This window comes from Pristiophorus japonicus, chromosome 4 (genome assembly GCF_044704955.1).
Source record: "Pristiophorus japonicus isolate sPriJap1 chromosome 4, sPriJap1.hap1, whole genome shotgun sequence".
NCBI classification, from domain to species: domain Eukaryota; kingdom Metazoa; phylum Chordata; class Chondrichthyes; family Pristiophoridae; genus Pristiophorus; species Pristiophorus japonicus.
In genome coordinates, this window is record NC_091980.1 from 13,247,703 (window position 1) to 13,259,741 (window position 12,039).

General features: G+C 40.9%; 1 pseudogene; it reads left to right on the forward strand.

Moving 5' to 3' along the window:
- The first annotated feature begins 390 nt into the window (after window positions 1-390).
- On the forward strand, window positions 391-7,082 carry LOC139262425 (protocadherin gamma-A11-like; annotated as a pseudogene).
- Window positions 7,083-12,039: the final 4,957 nt, after the last annotated feature.

Sequence of the window (12,039 nt, forward strand, 5' to 3'; positions counted from 1 at the left end):
CAAGATTTTCCGAGACATTCCAGCTTTAAAAAATGCTCTGAAGGCTGATTGGATGTTTGTGATTATGTTCCATCCACCAATCAGAAACTGCAATATGACTGGCGATCCTGACTGCCCCCTTCCTTTCCCATCCACCACTGCGTACGTTCAGCCATAGTTCAGTGTTGAACGTCGGGCCATGAGCATTGCAATCGGTTTTGCATCCGAACCCAATGGTGATTTTTCGCAGAAATTAAGAATATCGGCACAGAAACAATCTGCAGATTTGTAAACCCAGGGCTATTTTTAGTAATCTGCTACATTCACTGTGGGGGGAAAAGTAACTTATATTCGAAGGAATTATCAAAGCAAGCCTCAGCAGTAAAACATTTGGGATGCTTTGTGCTGGAAATGAGATATTATAAACGACACTGGCTGTTAAAATGGTCACTGCTGTGCTGCGTGTGCTCCTTCTGGGATTCAATTTCTGGACAGGTTCGCTATTCAATTCCTGAAGAGCTGCAACTGGGCGCCTTTGTTGGGAATATCGCAGAGGATTTAGAATTAGATGTGAAAGAGCTCTCAGCTCGCAATTTTCGGATTGTGCCTGGATTCACGAAGCAGTATTTCAAGGTAAATTTGAACAATGGCAATTTATTTGTAAAGAAAAAGATTGACAGGGAACAGCTCTGTGGAGCGAGCCTGACGTGTGTGTTATCTTTAGAAACGGTGATCGAAAATCCCTTCAGTCTGTACGATGTTGAAGTGGAGATTCTGGATGTAAACGACAATGCTCCTATATTTCCGCAAAGCCAGTTCCGCATTGAAATCTCCGAGATGGCCGCACCGGGAACAATTAATCCCCTTGACTGCGCTCACGACCCAGACGTGGGAACCAACTCCCTGCAATCGTACCAGCTAGTTGCAAACGAATATTTCGCTTTAAATGTTGAGAGCCGAAATGGGAATGCAGACATGCCAGTGTTAGTTTTGAAAAGACCTCTGGATAGAGAAAATACATCAAGTCACAGGTTAGTTCTAATTGCCAAAGACGGCGGTATCCCTGAGCGGTCTGGAACTGCACATATATTAATCATTGTTATCATGTGAATGATAACACCCCTGTGTTCCCCCAGTCAGTTTATAGGATTAGTCTTTTTGAAAATATATCGAAAGGAACATTAATGATCAAGCTAAATGCCACTGATTTAGACGGCGGTTCCAATGGAGAGATTATGTATTCTTTCAGTCGCCAGACCTCTGTTAGAGTCCGTAAGCTGTTTGCTCTGGATTCCAAAACGGGTGAAATCAGAGTCAATGGAAATGTAAACTTTGAAGAGAAGAGTATTTTTGAAATTAATATACAAGCAATAGACAGGGGACCTCACGCAATTCCTGCTTATTGCCATGTGCTGGTTCGGATTGTGGATATAAATGATAACGCCCCTGAGGTGACTGTCACTACCCTGTTCAGTCCAGTCCCTGAAAACCCGGTGCCAGGGACGGTTGCAGCTCTAATCAGTGCAACAGACAATGATTCAGGAGAAAATGGGCAGGTAGATTGTCAAGTCGTAAATAACGTTCCTTTTCAATTGGATTCTTCCTCCAAGAAATACTTAACATTGCGTACACAACAGGTGCTTGATCGTGAAAATACTTCGAGGTACGAAGTCACCGTCCTCTGCAGTGATTCAGGGTCTCCACCCCGTATATCCAAGAAAGTCATCCTGGTGGAGGTTTCATATAAATGATAACGCGCCCGCTTTGCACAACCTTTATATACAGCTTACGTGATGGAGAACAATGTTATTGGAGCGTCTATCTTCTCAGTAACAGCTTTTGATCCCGACTTAAACCAGGACTCGCGGCTAAACTACGCCATCAGGGCGTCTCAGATTCAGGACGAGTCTGTTTTCAATTACGTCTATATCCAATCAGAACAGGGAGTGATATTTTCTCAAAGATCTTTTGACTATGAGAGACTCAAATATTTTCAAATCCAAGTTCAGGTTACAGACTCTGGAGTCCCACCACTCTCCAGCAATGCCTCGGTGGAGGTAATTATCCTTGATCTGAATGACAATGCTCCGGTGATCGTGCATCCATTGCCCGAGTATGGATCTACAATAACAGAGACAGTATCTAGATTCGCAGAACCTGGCTATCTAGTCGCCAAAGTGTCGGCCACTGATGCCGACTCTGGCCAGAATGCTCGCCTCTATTATCAGATTCTCCAGACAACTGACCCAGGACTTCTTACCATTTCACCGGATACAGCCGAAATCTGGACAATCCGTGGCATTAGGAGCAAAGACGGCACAAACCAACGGTTGGTCATCGGCGCAAAGGACAATGGCTCGCCACCGCTTTCAGCCTCAATGACAATCATCTTATCACTGACAAGCGGTGATCCGGAAATGCTTTCCGACGTGAGCAGTTTGTCTGATGATCCTGGATTATTTGGCGACATCAGCCTTTTCTTAGTCATATCGTTAGGGATAACCTCATCTATTTTTCTCGTGGTTTTAATTACCCTCGCCATTAACGTTCATAAACACAGAAACCGGTTTGCTGCCCATAATGGTTACCTGGGCACCGGTTGTTGCTTCACACGAAATTCATTAAATGGAATTCAAAAAGCAGCAGAAATCTTGAAATAGTTCCGAACTATGCCGAAGTGTTTGAGGACGATCCGCTTTCTCAAAGCTTCCGTTATGACACGTGTTCAACTTCAGGCACGGCAAAGAGAGACGCCATGTTTCCTAACATGTACAGTTCATCTACACGCAAGAGTAACGTCACGCGAAGGAATGAGGAAGTTCTCCGGAATTTAAACTGCAAGTACTCTGTAAACAGTGAGGTGAGGAAATTCAAAAAACACTTTTGAGTTTGCTTTGGATGTACAGACATCAGCTGATGTGTTGTAACACAAAGTTCCAAATGTTCTAGTTGACGGCAGATAAAGGGCAGATATGGTTAAAAGTACCACACCTGAACTTCTTTTTCCATTTCTGCCCCTAATATTTATCCTTAAACATGACATCATTTGAGTTTTACTTTTATAAGTTCAGTTGTAGTGTCAACGGTGATAGGGGCGTGTAGTTTAAAATATGAGTTAACCAAACCGTGGCTAGAATACGACAAAATTAGTGTTTAGCGCGGTGCATTGGAAAGAGACTGAAAGAATCAAGATATTCAACACGTTCTCAGTCCTGCGGGAGAATGAGATAGAATAGGAGCTTTGGCCTAGATGCAGTGAGAAGAACGAGCAGCTATATATATACTTCAAGTTTAGGAGAAGGACAAAAAAGTTCAGAGATTTACAATAAGCACAATAGTGTGTATAAGGTTGGTCGAGAATTTATGATAGTTTTTAAATCAGTAATAATAGAAGGATCACCTCTCATACAATAGGTTTGTTGGGTTGAATATAGTGTTATCCCTAAGAATGTGTTCGTGAAAATTTGCATTTTATTATTTCAGAATCATTAATAGCGTATCTATATCATAAGATCATGCCCGCCCACGAGCTAGCTACCTTTCATTACATTACTACGTGTAAAATGTAAGGCACTTGTAGAACAGATTTTTATTTGTAAGTGAATGCACACCTGGAGCAAAAAAAACATATGAATGCATGGATTTGCAAGTGTTTGTCCATTGGTCATTCTACAGGGTGCATCATGCAGTACTGGATTCATAGTTAATGCTGTAAGACATATTTCTCTTAATGCCTTGTACTGAATTCTGGAAGCAATACATATATAATACAATTTCATTCGAACTTTATTAGTGATCTGTTGTGATGTGAGCAGAGTGATATTAACATTGGAGGATGGACCGGTTTTCCTTTCAAGCTATTTCCATTGTAAAGCACTCACAGGTCAATAGAGTACAATTTCAATGTTCAGTGGTGCTCATCTTTTTTCTTTGCATAGGATCCTCAACCTCATCTTCAAAGCACCGGTCCACAGCACCAGTGTGACATTTCACATTAACACACTAGCCTTGGTCCCTCCGAGTGAGGTTGTCAAATGAGTGCCAAATTAAAGGCAGCATTGTGCAGTGCGATTACACTCACTGGTAACAGTGCTTATTCTGTACAAACTCATTTCACCTGTAGCTCTTACCTCCGGAGAGAATATACATCCATCCAAGCAATTTCTGTTTGATTAGCATCTATGTTCTAAAAGTCAATTTTCCAATCCAGCAGCAGCAGGCATAGACTCTCCTGTTCACTGTTGCAGAATAAGAATGATACCATGTATAATATTAAAGTGATTATAGGTGTATTCAGCACACCACTGACTAGAAGAATTGGGTTGGAATAGCTGAATCATCAAAATGACTGATATATGTAGAACTCACTAAGATGTGAAATTCTAAGAGGTTTACAGTGGGTTGTTTAATAGTGACGTTAAGAATATGTACTGTAAAACTATTTTTGAAAGATAGTTTAATACAGGAAAGGAAATCTCCAGCATAATAAAGCAAACGGTTGCTTGAAAATTTACTTCCACAACAAAAAAATTGTAGGAATTGTTAAGACATGTTCTAAGACTTGCTGAGCATTGTTAGTGTTTAAATTGAGAGTTATTTTCAACAATGAGAAGCTGCAATGTGAGTGGAGTTTCTGACACACTGCTTTTGGAATTGCGCACCACTTACCTTACCTTCGGTTCTGTGCATGAATCAAGTTTCGCTTTGGTGAAACTCCCAGAAAAATAGTTCGGGCATTTAAACGGTATAGGTCTTTTAAGCAACGTGGCTCTGCTGGATTCAATTCTGACATGATATTCAACGGAAATGCTAAACGGAGTATACAACACTGAATTGGCAAGGGCTATGGTTCAGCTCCTTTGTTGGTACCTAGTTTAAGGACACATTCGTTGAAACATTACCGAAAACTATTCGGTGGCTTTGTTCGGAATGTTGCGGTCAATTCGAGTTAGGTGTAAGGGAGCTCGCTTTTTCGGATTGTGTCTGGTCGAAGAAAACAGAAATTCGATGTTAATTTCATCAATGGGATTTTGCGTATAATGGAAAACATTTGGCTTTGCAAACAGGGTATCACTTGGATATTGTTCTAAAAAAAATGAACACCCCCTCAGCCTCGACCGAATTACGGTGGAGATTCTAGATGTAAGCGACAATTATCTGAGTTTTCCAAACTCTTACTTGTTCCATCTCAGATGATCTTCCAACAGGGCCGCGTTTTGCAATTCCAGGCATTTAAGTTTCGAACGTTCCAAGCAACTCCCTACAAACTGGCAGGCGTCTTCTGAACGATGATTTCATTCTGCAGTGAAATCCAGAGTGGCAATGGAGAGTTGCCTGTGTTGATGCTAGAAAACTCATTGGACAGAGTAAACTAACAACCGTCAAGTTAGTCCCAATTGATCAAGTTGGTAGTGTCCCTAAAATATCTGGTATTGTTTAGATACTAATCATAGTGCAGGATGTCATCAAAAAGGCGCCTATCATTCCCCAGTCAGCTTATAAGATCGTCTGATTGGAAGAGTCACCCTAAGGCTCTCTGGTAATCAAACTTAACGATATTAATTTGGAAATTATTTCAGTGGAGAGCTAGTATTTATATTTCAGCAGCCACCCATCGGCTAGAGGCCATGCTTGCAACCACCTGAATCTGAAACACACTGAAGTGGAGATTTTTCATGTAAATGATAATGCTTTCACATTCTCCAAGAACCAGTTCCACCTGGAAATCTCAGAGATTTCCACACCGGGAACGCGCTTCCTCCTTCGAACACGCGCAGACGTTGGAACAAACTCCCTACGAGCCTACGAGCTCCTTGCCAACGATTATTTCACTCTCGAACTACAGTCGAGAAGTGGGGATGAAAAGCTGCTATTCTTTGTGTTGCAAAGACTCCTGGACAGAGGAAAGGAATCGGTCCACAGGTTCGTGCTAATTGCCAAGAATGGAGGGGTTCCTGAACGATCAAGTACTGATCAAGGAGCCTCCTGATAACAGGAGACACGGAACCTGTTTTCCATCAGTCAGTTTATAGGGTCAGTCTGTCAGAAAATACTGCTAAAGGTAACCTGGTAATTAAAGTAAATGCTACTGACTTGGCTGCTGGTTAAATGGCGACATAGTATACTATTTTAGCAGTCATAGGTCTGCTGGAGTATCCGAGCTATTTGCGGTGGTTTCCAAAGCTAGTGAAATCAGAGTGAAAGGGAATGTGGATTATGAAGAATACAGTGCTTTTGAGATCAAGGTAAAAGCAATGGATAACACTCCTTACCCCAAGCCCGTGTATGACGATGTGCTGGTGGACATTATTGATGTGAATGATAGCGTACCTAAATTGACTTTGGCTTCCTTGTCAGTCCAGTTCGTGAAGATGTTCCGCCGGGCACTGTAGCTGCCCTGATCAGCGCAGCAGACACAGATTCTGGCGAAAATGGATAGGTAGAATGTCAAGTCTCAGACAGCCTGTCATTCGACCTAGATTTACCTTTAAATAATTATTTAAACTGCTTACCCACCATCCACTAGACCGTGAAAATATGTCCAAGTACGATATTACCATCACATGCAGAGATGCGGGAAGCCCTCCGCTAACAACCAATATCCAACCGGATGGAGGTTACAGACATAAATGACAACTCACCACAGCTTACGCGAATTTTATATACAGCTTACGTGTTGGAAAACAATATTATGAAGACTTATATCTTCCAACTAACTACAGTTGAACCGGATTTAAGGCAGAATTCTCGACTATCCTATTCGTTCTTGGAGACTGACTCGGGAGGAGATAGTGAGTGATTACTTTGATATTAATGCAGAGAGTGGCATTATATTTTCTCAGAGATCTTTTGACTATGAACATCTAAAATATTTTCAGATCTATGTTCAAGCACGGGACTCTGGAGTCCCCACACTGACTGGCAATGCCTCGATAAATATAACTCTTCTTGACCAGAATGACAATGCGCCAGTGATCCTGCATCCAAAATCGGAGTTTGGTTCAACGGTACCGCCTTCTTCGTCCATAAAAACAGAACTAGGTTTGATGTCCAATCCTATAATATGGACACGTGTTGCTACTTCCAAACAAAGACTTTGTTAAATTGAAATCAAAAAGCTAGCTGAAGCAGTCATCTAGCTCCAAACTATGTTGAAGTATTTGGAGGCGATCCACATTCCCAATGTTACCGCTACGAGATTTCTTCAACTTTACATTCCAACATGAGAGACTTGCTGTTTCCCAACACATGCAATTCATCTACAAATAAGATTAAGGTCAAGAACAGAAATATTGGGAAAGAAAATCCGCTGACATCAAGTTCCTCACAGTATAATAACACTGAAAGTAGTGAGGTGAGGTGATAGGTTTTTTTAAAAACTCACATTGTGATTTGAATCCACAGGTGAAGTTTCGAAATAAGATTATGTTTGTCTCTTTGTGGTGATGTGCAATTATAAGAGTTAATTGAACACAGCAGAGCTCAAATTACCTTCTAGTTTGGTTACTAATCATTTTGCCAAGACCAACCTCTATGAAAAGTAGTAATATCTCTTAGAATGTCTTCACATTCTTGTGCTGCTAAATTCTAGCATCTCTTCAAGTGTTTTATCAGCAACAATAAGAAGTTGCACAAGCTGATTAATGTACAATCCATTATTAGAAGTAATACGTGAATAAACTGTAAAATAAAACGTTTACCCTCCATCATAGGACGAGTGAGGCAGATATATTTCCAAGAACCTACGAACTCGAACTAACTTTCATACACAGAGTAGCACCAGTTTCAAAATTACCATAAATTATCCATACACATCAGTTTCATAATATTTTATTTCTCGAGAAATTCCCTGCAGTACTTACCATTGTACCTGCGCCAGCCAAGAAGAGGTTATCTAGTCTAATCACAATTATATTTTTATCCGTGTTTGTGCTCATCAGGGTGATTTATGTTAAACATAGAAACATAGAACTTTACAGTGCAGAACGAGACTATTTCAGCCAATCGTGTCCTGCGCTGGCTGAGGAAGAGTCGCACGGCACTTGGTCAGCAGCCCTGAAGCTTACATATAAACCTATGAGCAATGAACTATAACAGAAAGGTAAAGAGCACTCAACCCAACCAGTCCACCCCACACAACTGCGACACCCCTTAATCTAAAACATTCTACATTTCACCCCAACTGAAGCTATGTGATCACCTGGGAGAGGCAATACCAGATAAAAACCAAGGTCTATTGGGGGAAAAAAGTCTGGGGGAATTCCTCTCCGACCCATCCAGGATCGAAACTAGTCCATGAGATCACCCTGGCCATATTCAATTCCCTGCATTAGCTACCATCGTATCTGTGCCAGCCAACAAGAGGTTATCCAGTCTAATCCCAATTATCAGCTCTAGCTCGGTAACCGTGCAGGTTATTGCACTTTAAGTGCCCATCCAAGCACCTTTCAAATGTGGTGAGAATTGCTGCATCCACCACTCTTCCAGACAGTGAGTTCCAGGCCCTCACAACCCTCTGCATGAAGAAACCCCCACCACCCGCCCACAAATCCCCTCTGAACCTTCCACCAACAACCTTTAAACTATGCCCCCTCGTAATTGACCCCTCCAACAATGGAAACAGGCCCTTGTTCAGCACTACATCCAGGCCACTCAAAATTTTGTACACCTCAATGAGGTCTTCTCTCAAATTCTTCCTTTCCAATGAGACAAACCCAGCCAGCCAATCTGTCCTCATACCTAAGATTCTCCATTCCAGGCAGCATCCTAGTAAATCTCCTCTGCACGCTCTGTAGTGCAATCAAGTCCTTTCTACAGCTGTGGCCTAACCAGTGTATTATATAATTTAAGCGTAAAATCCCTGCTCTTGCATTTTATGCCTCGGCAAATAAAGGCAACCATTCCATATGTCTTCTTAACCATCTTATCCACCTGGCCTGCTAATTTCAGACATTTGTGGACAAGCACTCCAAGTTCCCTTTGTTCATCTATACTATTAAGTGGCCTACCTCTTAATGTGTATACCCTTTCTGTATTAGCCCTCCCAAAGTGCATTACATCAAACTTCTCCGAAAAAAATTTCCATTTACCACTGCTCTGCCCACCTGACCAGTGGATTGATATCCTCCTTCAGGTCATAACTCTCCTCTTCATTATCAACCACACAGCCAATTTTAGTTTTATCTGCAAACTTCTTAATCATACTCCCTATATTCAAATCTAAACCATCGACATATACCACAGAAAACAAGGGACCCAGTACTGATCCCTGTGGAACCCCACTGGAAACATCCTTCCAGTCACAAACACATCTAGCAAGCATTACCCTTTGCTTCCTAATGCTAAGCCAACTTTAGATCCAACTACCAATTTTCCCTGGATTACATGGGCTTTACTCTTCGTGACCAGTCTACCATGTGGGACCTTATCAAAAGATTTGCTAAAGTCCATATACACTACTTTATGCGCACTTCCCTCGTCGACCCTCTTGGTTACCTTTGCAAAAATCTCAATCAGATTAGTCAAACATGATCTTCCCTTAACCAATCCGTGCTGACTGTCTCCAATTAATTCTTGCATTTCCAAATGTATATTTATTCTGTCTTTCAGGATTTTTCCAATAATTTTCCCACGACTGAGGTTAGACTGACAAGGCTGGAATTACTCGGCCTATCACTTTCTCCCTTCATAAACAAGGGTCCTCCGGCATCATGCCCGAATCCAAAGATGATCAAGACCTCTGCTTTTTCCTCTTTTAACCTAAGGGTTGGTTCACATTCATTTGAGCTAACAGTTATAATCATGCACTCTCAATCCAGACTCTACACATTTATCAGCAAAGCAAAGGTACAGGTATATCATTGGCATCGTTTCGAGGCTGTTACCTGCATATAGGGATGTGCAACTAGCAGGTGCAAGCTTTTCTCTGAGCTCTGTATTGTTCTGTCCTCACAGAAAAGTGAATGTTGCTAATATATATCGAAATATCCCACAGTGCCTGGTAAGAGTTTTGTGTCATCTTGGAACTGAAACCGATGCTGTGAGACCATCTCATTGAACAAAATCCAGGGTGATGGGAAAAAAGACAATCAGAATTTTAGAATGTACCATCTGTGAAAGTGTTGATTAGAGTATACAAATCACTGGTCTATCCGACTTTAACTGGAATTTCGCCTTTTCCAGTATAATTCTGGATCTATGTCCTTTTACCCTACAGCTTGCAACAATATTGAGGATCTTTCTGTGATCCAGTTCCTTTACTCTCTATAAGTTATTACAAACTGCAATATGATTATGGTAGGCTACTTCTACCCGGTGTAAGAATCCTCAGAATCCATAGCCGAATCACAATTCGCAACTTAGATGGCCAGAATGTGTTCCTCCTCCCCACTGCCTGGGACCGTTTCACAACTGTATATAATAAAAAAGTGGGATAGACCAGTGCTTTGTATAATCTAATCAAAACTTTCACAGATAGTACGTTCTAAAATTCTGTTTGTCTTTTTTCCATCACCCTGGATTTTGTTCAATGAGATTTTGTTCTTCGTGCTGTGCATACAATAGAACTCCGAAGTATAGGTGATGGATGCATTTTTGACAGATTATTGAACGATATGTGAGATAAAATGTGGCATGATCTCTGTGACCCCGGAATGTGCGTGATATATGAAGATGTGTTTTACTGGTTCTTCCTAGTCTTGTGTTCCAATGTTCCTAAGGACATTGGGGCATAAATGGAAGAGGTAGTTATGATAGTTTTAGAGTGTATCAGGCTTGTCCACGATTTCCCAAAGCTTGATTAATTGCTTTAGGGAGGCGGGGAGAAGTTTCCAAAAGGAAAAATACTGTGGATGCTGAAAATCTGAAATAGAAAATGCTGGAAACAGTCAGCAGATCAGGAAGTATTTTTGGAGAAAGAAACAAATTTAACGTTACATGTTGATAACCTTTCATCAGAACTGCAAAATGATTTTTACCGCTTTTGCTTTAAAATTATCCACACGATTTTGTCTGTTTTTGATTCTCCCTGAGTTAGCAAGGGGAGGATGGTGCACGAGTGTGTATCATATTTAACATTATTGTGCCTAATGCTCTTTTTCCACTCGTTTTATATGTAGATATGTCATCTCGGAAGATCACAAGTGCAGAATTGTCCATGAGTTCACATATACTGGGCTGAAATGGCTCATCATGCGTCTTTAGGAAAAGCAGGTTTAGGTGTACATCTACAAAAAACGTCGAGTAAAATTCTGAAGTCAGCGGGACGACTTACTGCAAATGACACTAAAGTAAAGAGATAGTCTTCACCATTAAGTTTAATTTAGACTGCTGAAAAACTACCTTCTAGTATCAATCCATATTTCCAATGTAATTTTTATATCATTTTATTAATAATAATAGTGTCCTCGTGCATCATAACATCCTGGTTCAACAAGGATGTGGAGGCCAATGAGTGAGATTCGACCCTTCTGTGCATTGCGAGATACACAGAATTATGTTAATGTTGGACCACATCAATAAGGGAGGCAACAATGCAATGATGATCCAGCTTTCCCCACTTAGTGTATTCTGAAAGTATGGCATAATTCTTCTAAATGTCGTATGATTGGTGCCTTACATCTAACAGCATATGCTGCATTCAAATCCTTGACCATTAACCGAAAGACAGTGTAATCCGTGGTGCCACCCAGTCACCCCAGGTTTTGAAAATTATTGATCATAGGTTGAGTCAAAAAATAAGTTACGAGAAACAAATTTACGTGAAATAACTGAATGTAATGAATGATTTAATAGACAATTGGGGGTGTGGCCGCATCACAGAACAGTCCCACAATGGCACATTCATTGAGACGTAAATTTTGTCGGTAGTTCTGGACAGCAGACAGTTAAGATCTGCTGTGAAACTGTAGTATAGATTTGGTTTTAGCAAAGTGGTTAAAAATTGACCAAACTACCAAATTAAATACTTCGTTTAATTTTTAGTTGTACAACAATAAATGTAAATATGTTGCGAAGGAATAAGAAGACAGCCTCGCTTTAAGAAATGAGCTGTACTCTGAT